We start from the raw sequence: 13,781 nt of genomic DNA on the forward strand, positions 1-13,781 counted from the left end.
ATGCCACCCCTTGGTTGTTGCCGTCGCTAGTAAGATGAGGGTAGACTGTCGCACAATTAAGCTGAATCTCCACTCACGGTGCACATATCCCGCAAAGACAACCTTGTTTTCCGTTGCATGCAAAATTACCGTCTGCTTTTCTACCGAATTCCACCTACGTACTTTACTGGTGCCGCATTCTTGTTATATCCACGTGCTATAACAGGCGTCTACTCTTCATTGAGGAGCTGCAACCGGGGCTGAGTTCCACCTACTCTTCAGCACGGTCAAAATGGCAGGGCTCGTCCGGGATTTGAACCCGGGACCTCCTGCACCCAAAGCAGGAATCATACCCCTAGACCAACGAGCCACCTGGCTGGAGCAGTCAAGTTAATCCCAAGTAGTGCGCCTCACAGGGAACACAAACTTTCACGTGAATTCGCAAGATAAACGCTTTCTGCAGGCAGCACTCACCACTCATGAGAAGAATATTAAAGGCAACGAATAAAAAGCGAAATAACTGCATCGAGCACTGCTTATGAACAGCCGGCAGTGCCTCAGTTTCGGTATGTGGTTTCTCAGGGTTAAGAGAAGGCGAATGCACTAAACAAAAGAACATCGGGAAACCAGGCACCAACTCGTAACGAAAAGATTGCACAATATACTGCAAGCAAAATTTCCAGAAGACGGATACTGAAGACGCCGCAGACAAAAGAATTATTCTATGCAGTAACGAATATCTAGGAAGCGTGAATTGCATGTGCTGCTCCACCACACAACTTCTTTTGATACTGTTTTACTTATTCTAAATTTTCATTACCTCATCGTCTCTAGAATACTGTGCGGTTATCACCTGGTTTCCAACAGCGATAGTAGTAAGTAAATCGACTACAAAGTCTTTCAAAGTAGGTCAGACACAAAAAAAAAATCGGAGCTGCGTGTAGCTCATGTCATTCTGCTTTCAATCGTGAATCTCCGGCTGGGAGTAGTGGCGTACTTCTGTAATCCAAGCTTCTGGGAGGCCGTTGTGTGGGAGAGATCTGGAAACAACTACAGATTCGACCGTTCCACGAGCTCAGGAACGGCCGCGATGCCTTCATCGAGCTCTGCAGATCGACAGATGATAGTGTGGAAATTTCGGCAAGCGGTGGCTAAGGGTTAAGAGAAGCCAAACGCACTAAACACAAGAAAGTCGGGAAACCGAAGCACACAACTCATAACGAAAAGATTGCGGAATGCAGTGCGAAAGCAAAACTTCGAGAAGACCAACTCTGAAGCCATCGGCGAGCTAGGAATTATTCCGCACAAGAAGCGATCATGTAGGAAGAGCGAGCCGAAGCTGTCGCTCGACCACACAATAAATTTTTGCTTAATCCCAATTTGCAGTACCGGTTCGACACTAGAATACTGCGCCTTGGTTCTTCCAAAAGCGATAGTAATAAGCACGTCCACTGCAGTGTCATTTGGGGTAGTGAGTCAGACATGGGGAGGATATGAGGCGGGTGGAATATGCAACGACAGGGGCATTGCAGGGCGGCCGCCGACTCCTTGGGCTGTGGCGCACCGGTGCCGGCGGCGGCCTGGCTGGGCTGCTGGTGCCTCCATGTAGAGCTGCCGCCGAGCCCAGGCACCGTGCCGCTAACGAAGCGATTGCCTTTGGTGACATCTTTTGCAATAACGACTGCGCGAATCGACGGTATCTCGTAAGGAAGGAAAGAGCAGCAGCTGCCGCCGAGCCCAGGCGCCGTGCCTAACACGCAGAAGGTCCCCGGCTCGATTGCGGGCGGAAACCCGTTTTCGTCGCACTCAGCAAGACACTTGCTACGATCTCTACTGTGACCATTTAAATCAACTTCAAACGTTCCATCAGCAGGGTGCACATGGCTCAAATGAAACATGAAACGGTTTCAGAACTGGTTGTCGGATTTTAGCGCTGACTTGGAGGCCTGGAAATGCGCGAAACAGCCGCCGCCATGCGATTTGTTACCGCACCGTTGTACAAAACGCAAGGGCTCGTCCGGGATTTGAACCCGGGACCTCCTGCACCCGAAGCAGGAATCATACCCCTAGACCAACGAGCCTATTCGTTCCGAAAACGCACTGCATGTGAATGACGCCACCTTTGATGGTCTCACCATGTAGGGCTGCAGCTCAGCCAGCGTTCTCCCTGTCTGTCGCGGTTGGATTGTTTCCATCGACGTCTTTTACTACAGGAACTTCACGAATCGGAGGGAGCTCGTAGCCGATGCCCTTGCTAACACAGAAGACAAACTGTTGCTATTACGAGTCTCCGGGTGGTACATGAAAAGAACCGTCGTTTCCGTGGTGTAGCGGTTATCACGTCTGCTTTACACGCAGAAGGTCCCCGGTTCGATCCCGGGCGGGAACACAACAATTTTAATCTATATTTCGGATTTCATTTCCGAGATGACCTCACGTCCGCGTATGCAGAGACAAGCAATGTCGTATGCTAGACGGATAGGGCGTCATTTTACGGTCAAATACTGTTGCTCTCTTATTGCACCGGTATTTGGTAACTGAGAACGCCCCTAGCTCCATTATGGCTGGCAAAATTTATAATCCGGTTCTTCTGGGCTACTTCAAGTGCGCTTGCTACTGGCTTTCCTGAGCTCACCCTACTCGCCTTGTCACAGCTCTGTCAAAGTGTGATGCTAACTAATAATGAGAAACTCTTAGCCACGCTCAATCTTACATGCCACCCCTTGGTTGTTGCCGTCGCTAGTAAGATGAGGGTAGACTGTCGCACAATTAAGCTGAATCTCCACTCACGGTGCACATATCCCGCAAAGACAACCTTGTTTTCCGTTGCATGCAAAATTACCGTCTGCTTTTCTACCGAATTCCACCTACGTACTTTACTGGTGCCGCATTCTTGTTATATCCACGTGCTATAACAGGCGTCTACTCTTCATTGAGGAGCTGCAACCGGGGCTGAGTTCCACCTACTCTTCAGCACGGTCAAAATGGCAGGGCTCGTCCAGGATTTGAACCCGGGACCTCCTGCACCCAAAGCAGGAATCATACCCCTAGACCAACGAGCCACCTGGCTGGAGCAGTCAAGTTAATCCCAAGTAGTGCGCCTCACAGGGAACACAAACTTTCACGTGAATTCGCAAGATAAACGCTTTCTGCAGGCAGCACTCACCACTCATGAGAAGAATATTAAAGGCAACGAATAAAAAGCGAAATAACTGCATCGAGCACTGCTTATGAACAGCCGGCAGTGCCTCAGTTTCGGTATGTGGTTTCTCAGGGTTAAGAGAAGGCGAATGCACTAAACAAAAGAACATCGGGAAACCAGGCACCAACTCGTAACGAAAAGATTGCACAATATACTGCAAGCAAAATTTCCAGAAGACGGATACTGAAGACGCCGCAGACAAAAGAATTATTCTATGCAGTAACGAATATCTAGGAAGCGTGAATTGCATGTGCTGCTCCACCACACAACTTCTTTTGATACTGTTTTACTTATTCTAAATTTTCATTACCTCATCGTCTCTAGAATACTGTGCGGTTATCACCTGGTTTCCAACAGTAAATCGACTACAAAGTCTTTCAAAGTAGGTCAGACACAAAAAAAAAATCGGAGCTGCGTGTAGCTCATGTCATTCTGCTTTCAATCGTGAATCTCCGGCTGGGAGTAGTGGCGTACTTCTGTAATCCAAGCTTCTGGGAGGCCGTTGTGTGGGAGAGATCTGGAAACAACTACAGATTCGACCGTTCCACGAGCTCAGGAACGGCCGCGATGCCTTCATCGAGCTCTGCAGATCGACAGATGATAGTTTGGAAATTTCGGCAAGCGGTGGCTAAGGGTTAAGAGAAGCCAAACGCACTAAACACAAGAAAGTCGGGAAACCGAAGCACACAACTCATAACGAAAAGATTGCGGAATGCAGTGCGAAAGCAAAACTTCGAGAAGACCAACTCTGAAGCCATCGGCGAGCTAGGAATTATTCCGCACAAGAAGCGATCATGTAGGAAGAGCGAGCCGAAGCTGTCGCTCGACCACACAATAAATTTTTGCTTAATCCCAATTTGCAGTACCGGTTCGACACTAGAATACTGCGCCTTGGTTCTTCCAAAAGCGATAGTAATAAGCACGTCCACTGCAGTGTCATTTGGGGTAGTGAGTCAGACATGGGGAGGATATGAGGCGGGTGGAATATGCAACGACAGGGGCATTGCAGGGCGGCCGCCGACTCCTTGGGCTGTGGCGCACCGGTGCCGGCGGCGGCCTGGCTGGGCTGCTGGTGCCTCCATGTAGAGCTGCCGCCGAGCCCAGGCACCGTGCCGCTAACGAAGCGATTGCCTTTGGTGACATCTTTTGCAATAACGACTGCGCGAATCGACGGTATCTCGTAAGGAAGGAAAGAGCAGCAGCTGCCGCCGAGCCCAGGCGCCGTGCCTAACACGCAGAAGGTCCCCGGCTCGATTGCGGGCGGAAACCCGTTTTCGTCGCACTCAGCAAGACACTTGCTACGATCTCTACTGTGACCATTTAAATCAACTTCAAACGTTCCATCAGCAGGGTGCACATGGCTCAAATGAAACATGAAACGGTTTCAGAACTGGTTGTCGGATTTTAGCGCTGACTTGGAGGCCTGGAAATGCGCGAAACAGCCGCCGCCATGCGATTTGTTACCGCACCGTTGTACAAAACGCAAGGGCTCGTCCGGGATTTGAACCCGGGACCTCCTGCACCCGAAGCAGGAATCATACCCCTAGACCAACGAGCCTATTCGTTCCGAAAACGCACTGCATGTGAATGACGCCACCTTTGATGGTCTCACCATGTAGGGCTGCAGCTCAGCCAGCGTTCTCCCTGTCTGTCGCGGTTGGATTGTTTCCATCGACGTCTTTTACTACAGGAACTTCAAGAATCGGAGGGAGCTCGTAGCCGATGCCCTTGCTAACACAGAAGACAAACTGTTGCTATTACGAGTCTCCGGGTGGTACATGAAAAGAACCGTCGTTTCCGTGGTGTAGCGGTTATCACGTCTGCTTTACACGCAGAAGGTCCCCGGTTCGATCCCGGGCGGGAACACAACAATTTTAATCTATATTTCGGATTTCATTTCCGAGATGACCTCACGTCCGCGTATGCAGAGACAAGCAATGTCGTATGCTAGACGGATAGGGCGTCATTTTACGGTCAAATACTGTTGCTCTCTTATTGCACCGGTATTTGGTAACTGAGAACGCCCCTAGCTCCATTATGGCTGGCAAAATTTATAATCCGGTTCTTCTGGGCTACTTCAAGTGCGCTTGCTACTGGCTTTCCTGAGCTCACCCTACTCGCCTTGTCACAGCTCTGTCAAAGTGTGATGCTAACTAATAATGAGAAACTCTTAGCCACGCTCAATCTTACATGCCACCCCTTGGTTGTTGCCGTCGCTAGTAAGATGAGGGTAGACTGTCGCACAATTAAGCTGAATCTCCACTCACGGTGCACATATCCCGCAAAGACAACCTTGTTTTCCGTTGCATGCAAAATTACCGTCTGCTTTTCTACCGAATTCCACCTACGTACTTTACTGGTGCCGCATTCTTGTTATATCCACGTGCTATAACAGGCGTCTACTCTTCATTGAGGAGCTGCAACCGGGGCTGAGTTCCACCTACTCTTCAGCACGGTCAAAATGGCAGGGCTCGTCCAGGATTTGAACCCGGGACCTCCTGCACCCAAAGCAGGAATCATACCCCTAGACCAACGAGCCACCTGGCTGGAGCAGTCAAGTTAATCCCAAGTAGTGCGCCTCACAGGGAACACAAACTTTCACGTGAATTCGCAAGATAAACGCTTTCTGCAGGCAGCACTCACCACTCATGAGAAGAATATTAAAGGCAACGAATAAAAAGCGAAATAACTGCATCGAGCACTGCTTATGAACAGCCGGCAGTGCCTCAGTTTCGGTATGTGGTTTCTCAGGGTTAAGAGAAGGCGAATGCACTAAACAAAAGAACATCGGGAAACCAGGCACCAACTCGTAACGAAAAGATTGCACAATATACTGCAAGCAAAATTTCCAGAAGACGGATACTGAAGACGCCGCAGACAAAAGAATTATTCTATGCAGTAACGAATATCTAGGAAGCGTGAATTGCATGTGCTGCTCCACCACACAACTTCTTTTGATACTGTTTTACTTATTCTAAATTTTCATTACCTCATCGTCTCTAGAATACTGTGCGGTTATCACCTGGTTTCCAACAGTAAATCGACTACAAAGTCTTTCAAAGTAGGTCAGACACAAAAAAAAAATCGGAGCTGCGTGTAGCTCATGTCATTCTGCTTTCAATCGTGAATCTCCGGCTGGGAGTAGTGGCGTACTTCTGTAATCCAAGCTTCTGGGAGGCCGTTGTATGGGAGAGATCTGGAAACAACTACAGATTCGACCGTTCCACGAGCTCAGGAACGGCCGCGATGCCTTCATCGAGCTCTGCAGATCGACAGATGATAGTTTGGAAATTTCGGCAAGCGGTGGCTAAGGGTTAAGAGAAGCCAAACGCACTAAACACAAGAAAGTCGGGAAACCGAAGCACACAACTCATAACGAAAAGATTGCGGAATGCAGTGCGAAAGCAAAACTTCGAGAAGACCAACTCTGAAGCCATCGGCGAGCTAGGAATTATTCCGCACAAGAAGCGATCATGTAGGAAGAGCGAGCCGAAGCTGTCGCTCGACCACACAATAAATTTTTGCTTAATCCCAATTTGCAGTACCGGTTCGACACTAGAATACTGCGCCTTGGTTCTTCCAAAAGCGATAGTAATAAGCACGTCCACTGCAGTGTCATTTGGGGTAGTGAGTCAGACATGGGGAGGATATGAGGCGGGTGGAATATGCAACGACAGGGGCATTGCAGGGCGGCCGCCGACTCCTTGGGCTGTGGCGCACCGGTGCCGGCGGCGGCCTGGCTGGGCTGCTGGTGCCTCCATGTAGAGCTGCCGCCGAGCCCAGGCACCGTGCCGCTAACGAAGCGATTGCCTTTGGTGACATCTTTTGCAATAACGACTGCGCGAATCGACGGTATCTCGTAAGGAAGGAAAGAGCAGCAGCTGCCGCCGAGCCCAGGCGCCGTGCCTAACACGCAGAAGGTCCCCGGCTCGATTGCGGGCGGAAACCCGTTTTCGTCGCACTCAGCAAGACACTTGCTACGATCTCTACTGTGACCATTTAAATCAACTTCAAACGTTCCATCAGCAGGGTGCACATGGCTCAAATGAAACATGAAACGGTTTCAGAACTGGTTGTCGGATTTTAGCGCTGACTTGGAGGCCTGGAAATGCGCGAAACAGCCGCCGCCATGCGATTTGTTACCGCACCGTTGTACAAAACGCAAGGGCTCGTCCGGGATTTGAACCCGGGACCTCCTGCACCCGAAGCAGGAATCATACCCCTAGACCAACGAGCCTATTCGTTCCGAAAACGCACTGCATGTGAATGACGCCACCTTTGATGGTCTCACCATGTAGGGCTGCAGCTCAGCCAGCGTTCTCCCTGTCTGTCGCGGTTGGATTGTTTCCATCGACGTCTTTTACTACAGGAACTTCAAGAATCGGAGGGAGCTCGTAGCCGATGCCCTTGCTAACACAGAAGACAAACTGTTGCTATTACGAGTCTCCGGGTGGTACATGAAAAGAACCGTCGTTTCCGTGGTGTAGCGGTTATCACGTCTGCTTTACACGCAGAAGGTCCCCGGTTCGATCCCGGGCGGGAACACAACAATTTTAATCTATATTTCGGATTTCATTTCCGAGATGACCTCACGTCCGCGTATGCAGAGACAAGCAATGTCGTATGCTAGACGGATAGGGCGTCATTTTACGGTCAAATACTGTTGCTCTCTTATTGCACCGGTATTTGGTAACTGAGAACGCCCCTAGCTCCATTATGGCTGGCAAAATTTATAATCCGGTTCTTCTGGGCTACTTCAAGTGCGCTTGCTACTGGCTTTCCTGAGCTCACCCTACTCGCCTTGTCACAGCTCTGTCAAAGTGTGATGCTAACTAATAATGAGAAACTCTTAGCCACGCTCAATCTTACATGCCACCCCTTGGTTGTTGCCGTCGCTAGTAAGATGAGGGTAGACTGTCGCACAATTAAGCTGAATCTCCACTCACGGTGCACATATCCCGCAAAGACAACCTTGTTTTCCGTTGCATGCAAAATTACCGTCTGCTTTTCTACCGAATTCCACCTACGTACTTTACTGGTGCCGCATTCTTGTTATATCCACGTGCTATAACAGGCGTCTACTCTTCATTGAGGAGCTGCAACCGGGGCTGAGTTCCACCTACTCTTCAGCACGGTCAAAATGGCAGGGCTCGTCCAGGATTTGAACCCGGGACCTCCTGCACCCAAAGCAGGAATCATACCCCTAGACCAACGAGCCACCTGGCTGGAGCAGTCAAGTTAATCCCAAGTAGTGCGCCTCACAGGGAACACAAACTTTCACGTGAATTCGCAAGATAAACGCTTTCTGCAGGCAGCACTCACCACTCATGAGAAGAATATTAAAGGCAACGAATAAAAAGCGAAATAACTGCATCGAGCACTGCTTATGAACAGCCGGCAGTGCCTCAGTTTCGGTATGTGGTTTCTCAGGGTTAAGAGAAGGCGAATGCACTAAACAAAAGAACATCGGGAAACCAGGCACCAACTCGTAACGAAAAGATTGCACAATATACTGCAAGCAAAATTTCCAGAAGACGGATACTGAAGACGCCGCAGACAAAAGAATTATTCTATGCAGTAACGAATATCTAGGAAGCGTGAATTGCATGTGCTGCTCCACCACACAACTTCTTTTGATACTGTTTTACTTATTCTAAATTTTCATTACCTCATCGTCTCTAGAATACTGTGCGGTTATCACCTGGTTTCCAACAGTAAATCGACTACAAAGTCTTTCAAAGTAGGTCAGACACAAAAAAAAAATCGGAGCTGCGTGTAGCTCATGTCATTCTGCTTTCAATCGTGAATCTCCGGCTGGGAGTAGTGGCGTACTTCTGTAATCCAAGCTTCTGGGAGGCCGTTGTATGGGAGAGATCTGGAAACAACTACAGATTCGACCGTTCCACGAGCTCAGGAACGGCCGCGATGCCTTCATCGAGCTCTGCAGATCGACAGATGATAGTTTGGAAATTTCGGCAAGCGGTGGCTAAGGGTTAAGAGAAGCCAAACGCACTAAACACAAGAAAGTCGGGAAACCGAAGCACACAACTCATAACGAAAAGATTGCGGAATGCAGTGCGAAAGCAAAACTTCGAGAAGACCAACTCTGAAGCCATCGGCGAGCTAGGAATTATTCCGCACAAGAAGCGATCATGTAGGAAGAGCGAGCCGAAGCTGTCGCTCGACCACACAATAAATTTTTGCTTAATCCCAATTTGCAGTACCGGTTCGACACTAGAATACTGCGCCTTGGTTCTTCCAAAAGCGATAGTAATAAGCACGTCCACTGCAGTGTCATTTGGGGTAGTGAGTCAGACATGGGGAGGATATGAGGCGGGTGGAATATGCAACGACAGGGGCATTGCAGGGCGGCCGCCGACTCCTTGGGCTGTGGCGCACCGGTGCCGGCGGCGGCCTGGCTGGGCTGCTGGTGCCTCCATGTAGAGCTGCCGCCGAGCCCAGGCACCGTGCCGCTAACGAAGCGATTGCCTTTGGTGACATCTTTTGCAATAACGACTGCGCGAATCGACGGTATCTCGTAAGGAAGGAAAGAGCAGCAGCTGCCGCCGAGCCCAGGCGCCGTGCCTAACACGCAGAAGGTCCCCGGCTCGATTGCGGGCGGAAACCCGTTTTCGTCGCACTCAGCAAGACACTTGCTACGATCTCTACTGTGACCATTTAAATCAACTTCAAACGTTCCATCAGCAGGGTGCACATGGCTCAAATGAAACATGAAACGGTTTCAGAACTGGTTGTCGGATTTTAGCGCTGACTTGGAGGCCTGGAAATGCGCGAAACAGCCGCCGCCATGCGATTTGTTACCGCACCGTTGTACAAAACGCAAGGGCTCGTCCGGGATTTGAACCCGGGACCTCCTGCACCCGAAGCAGGAATCATACCCCTAGACCAACGAGCCTATTCGTTCCGAAAACGCACTGCATGTGAATGACGCCACCTTTGATGGTCTCACCATGTAGGGCTGCAGCTCAGCCAGCGTTCTCCCTGTCTGTCGCGGTTGGATTGTTTCCATCGACGTCTTTTACTACAGGAACTTCAAGAATCGGAGGGAGCTCGTAGCCGATGCCCTTGCTAACACAGAAGACAAACTGTTGCTATTACGAGTCTCCGGGTGGTACATGAAAAGAACCGTCGTTTCCGTGGTGTAGCGGTTATCACGTCTGCTTTACACGCAGAAGGTCCCCGGTTCGATCCCGGGCGGGAACACAACAATTTTAATCTATATTTCGGATTTCATTTCCGAGATGACCTCACGTCCGCGTATGCAGAGACAAGCAATGTCGTATGCTAGACGGATAGGGCGTCATTTTACGGTCAAATACTGTTGCTCTCTTATTGCACCGGTATTTGGTAACTGAGAACGCCCCTAGCTCCATTATGGCTGGCAAAATTTATAATCCGGTTCTTCAGGGCTACTTCAAGTGCGCTTGCTACTGGCTTTCCTGAGCTCACCCTACTCGCCTTGTCACAGCTCTGTCAAAGTGTGATGCTAACTAATAATGAGAAACTCTTAGCCACGCTCAATCTTACATGCCACCCCTTGGTTGTTGCCGTCGCTAGTAAGATGAGGGTAGACTGTCGCACAATTAAGCTGAATCTCCACTCACGGTGCACATATCCCGCAAAGACAACCTTGTTTTCCGTTGCATGCAAAATTACCGTCTGCTTTTCTACCGAATTCCACCTACGTACTTTACTGGTGCCGCATTCTTGTTATATCCACGTGCTATAACAGGCGTCTACTCTTCATTGAGGAGCTGCAACCGGGGCTGAGTTCCACCTACTCTTCAGCACGGTCAAAATGGCAGGGCTCGTCGGGGATTTGAACCCGGGACCTCCTGCACCCGAAGCAGGAATCATACCCCCTTTTTTTTTTTTCTTCCTTGTTCTCTTTGATTTACCGTTTGTTCCTGTTTCTTAGTTTAAATCCAGAAACAGTATAAAAGAAATCGGTCACACAGGTGACCTTAGCCAACACCCTCTCTTTCAAATGTCAGGCTAAGCATATTGGCAAAATCATCTCGGAGGCCTGGCAATCGCAAGCGCTGCCAGTAAGCAGTAAGCATGTACTGCCGAAACGCTAGGTGTCCATCCTCTTCATGACAACTGTTGACAAAATGTACGAAATGTCCAATCAACCACATGACGGTATGGAGCTTCGTTCGCGGAAAAAGGAAGAATCGGGCAGGACGATGATGTCAATAGTATAAGCGGCTTCAGCAGACCTAGTGACAAAAGCAAGTTGTTTCCTGAGCCAACGCCACTTAGCAAGGTGCCCACAGCAGGCGAATCGATGTTCAAGGGTATCCAGGAGACCACACCGAGTACAGGTGTCCGTGTCAGAAAGACCAATACGGTGCAGTCGTACATTGGTGGCAACCAAATTATTTATTACCCTATACCACGTGGACGCCACGGCCATAGAGTGGATCGGCAGACTAACATTCTTCCAGACGTTCCTCCAGGACACAGATGGAGACGCCAGTTCTATTGGATTGGGACCGACCAGCCCCTCCCAGCGGGCAATCAAGCCCTTGGTCGTTGGCACCGGTCGCCGCAAGATGACGTCACCGAGGTAACTCACCGCAATGTAAAATTCCCGAATGTGTTTCAACTTAAAATTTAGGCGTCCGACATCGACAGGTGGAGCAAGGCTCTCCGGACGCACAACAGTAAAAAGCCTGGATGTAATTGAAGTAACTTCTTGCGTAACAATTAGAGTCGTTCGGCGGACGTACAAAGCAGACGCCTTGCGAGTAATGTCAGAGAGGCCCAAGCCTCCGGAGAGACGCGGTTTCGTCATAACCTCGTAACGTAACTTGAATAGATGGCCCTTCCATATAAACCTGCTAGACAATTGGCGCAACCTTTTCGCCACCATCATGGGAAGTGGGAACAGCTGAGCAACATAATAAGCTTTACATAGAACGTAGGTGTCTAAAATTCTGACTTTTTGTAAAATGGTAGCAGAGCGCTGCTCATGGACCATCAGAGCCCCCTGTATCTTCTCGGTGACAGATTTCCAATTGAGAGCCGCCATTTTTAGAGGACACCGATCAATGATAATCCCCAAGGACGTATGGCGATCGACAAAAGTGGCCCAAGGGACGTCAGCATCGCGAAATCCTCGAATATCAAGGAGCTTACATTTACCCTGATTGAGACGCGCTCCAGAGACACGACAGTATGCATCAACTGCCCCTTTCAACAACGGGATATCATCACGTTGACGGAGGAGAACAACGACATCATCCGCATATGCCTTAACAGAGAGCTTCCCACCAGAGAGGGACATACCCTGAAGCTTGAGAGCAATAGTCCGAAGCAGCGGTTCCAGGGACAATACGAATAAAGACATAGAGAGCGGACTACCCTGAGGCACTCCGCGGCGGATAGCAATGGGCGGCGTCAGCTGCCCATTGACTGACACCCGAGCTGTTATTCCCCTATACAAATTGCCAAGAACACCACGTGATGAAGCGTTAAAACCTATTGTACCTAAAACACGATCTAAAAACACATGACTGACGTGATCAAAAGCCTTATAAAAATCAAGGAAGGCAAAGGCACAATGTACGTTTGTAACCGCAGCAACCGAGACAACATCCCGATATTCGGCTACTGGTGTCAGAATAGATCTATCATGAAAACAACATTGATGTGCACCAATCACACCCCGAAGCAGAGAAGACAACCGGCTATTGAGCGCTCTAGCAGCTGTCTTATAGTCAAAATTCAGCAATGTGAGTGGACGAAGATTGGCAGCAGATAAACGACCAGAGGACTGATTAAAACAATTTTCCCTACTTTAAAATCAGCAGGCACATCCATCCCCCTGACAATCTCATTTAAAATCTGCGTAAAAATGCCACCCAAAAGAGGCCAAAAACGGAGATAAAATTCTTTAGGCAGGCCGTCTGGACCCGGCGATTTACTAGACGGAGAGCGAGCAATAAAATCGAAAACATCATCTACCTGGAACTCCCGGAGAAATTCGCCGTTCGCGTCAGACGCGATCGTCGCAGTTAGATCCCCAAAGATATCATCCGAAAGAGACTCACCAGAATCATCGGCAGAATATAGACTAGTGTAATACTGATGAAGAGCACGAACCATTTCCTCCTGTGCAATAAGCTGTCGCCCATCATCCACCGTAAGAGAAGAGATGAAGGAGCGACGACGACGAGTCTGATGCCGTAGCAGGTGGTACAAGGATGTCAGTTCACCTTCAACAAGAGAGTGAGGTTTCGACTTAACTCGCAGACCATCCATCTGTCGTCGTTTAAGGCTCAAGAGCTTGGCTTTAATACGACGAACATCATGGATCCGCAGAGGAGAGGTACCCGCCGCGTCATATAGTTCACGCAGGACAGAGTAGTAAAATTCATACGTGTTCTTAAAATCACGCGCCCTTGCAGCACAGTAAAAAATCAAAGTCTGACGAATCTTGGGCTTGGCAAACGCAGTCCACCAAACCAGCAAGGAGGGGTATCGCGGGACAGAGCGCAGACATCGCTCCCACACGCCACTTATAACATCATCCATAGCACTGTCGGCAAGGTGGGAAACATTTAACATCCAC

The 13,781-nt window shown here is 49.5% G+C and overlaps 12 non-coding genes across 12 annotated transcripts; 4 read left to right on the top strand and 8 right to left on the bottom strand.

Annotated features, from left to right (window-relative positions):
- Positions 1–277: 277 nt before the first annotated feature.
- Trnap-ugg lies at positions 278–349 on the bottom strand. The gene has a single exon. It is a non-coding gene; the product is annotated as a tRNA-Pro (tRNA).
- A 1,639-nt stretch (positions 350–1,988) lies between these two features.
- Positions 1,989–2,060, bottom strand: Trnap-cgg. The gene has a single exon. It is a non-coding gene; the product is annotated as a tRNA-Pro (tRNA).
- A 235-nt stretch (positions 2,061–2,295) lies between these two features.
- Positions 2,296–2,368, top strand: Trnav-uac. The gene has a single exon. It is a non-coding gene; the product is annotated as a tRNA-Val (tRNA).
- A 601-nt stretch (positions 2,369–2,969) lies between these two features.
- On the bottom strand, positions 2,970–3,041 carry Trnap-ugg. Its single transcript has one exon. It is a non-coding gene; the product is annotated as a tRNA-Pro (tRNA).
- Positions 3,042–4,667: 1,626 nt separating this feature from the next.
- On the bottom strand, positions 4,668–4,739 carry Trnap-cgg. Its single transcript has one exon. It is a non-coding gene; the product is annotated as a tRNA-Pro (tRNA).
- A 235-nt stretch (positions 4,740–4,974) lies between these two features.
- On the top strand, positions 4,975–5,047 carry Trnav-uac. Its single transcript has one exon. It is a non-coding gene; the product is annotated as a tRNA-Val (tRNA).
- A 601-nt stretch (positions 5,048–5,648) lies between these two features.
- On the bottom strand, positions 5,649–5,720 carry Trnap-ugg. The gene has a single exon. It is a non-coding gene; the product is annotated as a tRNA-Pro (tRNA).
- Positions 5,721–7,346: 1,626 nt separating this feature from the next.
- Trnap-cgg lies at positions 7,347–7,418 on the bottom strand. Its single transcript has one exon. It is a non-coding gene; the product is annotated as a tRNA-Pro (tRNA).
- Positions 7,419–7,653: 235 nt separating this feature from the next.
- Trnav-uac lies at positions 7,654–7,726 on the top strand. Its single transcript has one exon. It is a non-coding gene; the product is annotated as a tRNA-Val (tRNA).
- A 601-nt stretch (positions 7,727–8,327) lies between these two features.
- Positions 8,328–8,399, bottom strand: Trnap-ugg. Its single transcript has one exon. It is a non-coding gene; the product is annotated as a tRNA-Pro (tRNA).
- A 1,626-nt stretch (positions 8,400–10,025) lies between these two features.
- On the bottom strand, positions 10,026–10,097 carry Trnap-cgg. The gene has a single exon. It is a non-coding gene; the product is annotated as a tRNA-Pro (tRNA).
- A 235-nt stretch (positions 10,098–10,332) lies between these two features.
- Positions 10,333–10,405, top strand: Trnav-uac. The gene has a single exon. It is a non-coding gene; the product is annotated as a tRNA-Val (tRNA).
- Positions 10,406–13,781: the final 3,376 nt, after the last annotated feature.

This window comes from Schistocerca piceifrons, chromosome 2 (genome assembly GCF_021461385.2).
Source record: "Schistocerca piceifrons isolate TAMUIC-IGC-003096 chromosome 2, iqSchPice1.1, whole genome shotgun sequence".
Classification (NCBI taxonomy): domain Eukaryota; kingdom Metazoa; phylum Arthropoda; class Insecta; order Orthoptera; family Acrididae; genus Schistocerca; species Schistocerca piceifrons.